The sequence below is a fragment of the Cebus imitator genome, unplaced genomic scaffold (assembly GCF_001604975.1).
Source record: "Cebus imitator isolate Cc_AM_T3 unplaced genomic scaffold, Cebus_imitator-1.0 Scaffold255, whole genome shotgun sequence".
NCBI classification, from domain to species: Eukaryota; Metazoa; Chordata; class Mammalia; order Primates; family Cebidae; genus Cebus; species Cebus imitator.
Genome location: NW_016107570.1, coordinates 3,069,205 through 3,070,424, shown reverse-complemented (window position 1 = coordinate 3,070,424; position 1,220 = coordinate 3,069,205).

Below are 1,220 nucleotides of genomic sequence, written 5' to 3'. Positions count from 1 at the left end.
AAAAAAAAAAAAAAAAAAAAAAAAAGCAGAAACTCTGAGGGCAGAGTCTAGTTTGAAAAAATTAATTATTTAAAAATATTTAATAAGGATAGTGTATTAGAGGTAAACAGCATGATTTTATCTGTATATACACTGTATAATGGTTATCATAATCATTAACACATCCAATCACTATGCATGCTATACATTAGGTCCCCAAAATTTATTCATCTTATAACTGAAAATTTGTACCCTTTGATCAACATCTGCAAAATCTGAATTTTTAAAATTTTTAGATATTTAATTGACAAAGATTGTACATATTTAGGTGTACAATATGATGATTTGATATACATGTACATTGTATAATGATTATCACAATCAAATTAGTTAACACATCTATCACCACCCATGCTGTATATTCAGTCCCGAGAACTTCTTCACTTGCAACTTAAAGTTTGTACCCTTTGATCAACATCCCCAGTAGTCTGAATTTTAATAACGCTTCCAGGTGATTTGGATACCCACCGGGGTTTGAGAACCACTGACTTCTGCTGTTGTACCTGAGATTGTCCTCCATGATATATATGCATGGCACTATGGCAAATGAAAGAAATCTGTTTAGCAACTGGTATTCTTCCATATTACAAACAGTGAGTTTGGTGGGCTTTCAGGGTGGGGAGTAAATGATATGCCACCAAATGGTGAGACTCTGTCAAATTCCGTTGACTATGGTCATGATACCTGATGGAAAGTAACCAGTAATTTCTGTTTCTCCTTGTGCAAATCATCTCATCATATTCTTTGCCAATTTTTCTACTTGAACTACTGAACACTTGTACAAATACTTTGTATTTAATAACAACTACCCTTCACATTGTTGAATACAAGTGTTGAACATGGGCAACCTTGGTTTGTTTCAGTTCTCAGTGGGAATGCTTTCAACATTGCCCCATTCAGTATAACTTTGGCTGTGGGTTTGTCATAGATGGCTTTTATTACCTTGAGATGTGTTCCTTTTATGCTGTTTTTGCTGATGGTTTTCATCATAAAGAATGCTGCGTTTTGCCAAATGCTTTTTCTGCATCTACTGAGATGATCCTGTGATTTTTGTTTTCAATTCTGTTTATGTGGTGTGTCACATTTATTGACTTGCAGATGTTAAACCATCCCTGCATCCCTGGTAAGAAACCCACTTGATCATGGTGGATTATCCTTTTGATATGCTGTTGGATTCAGTT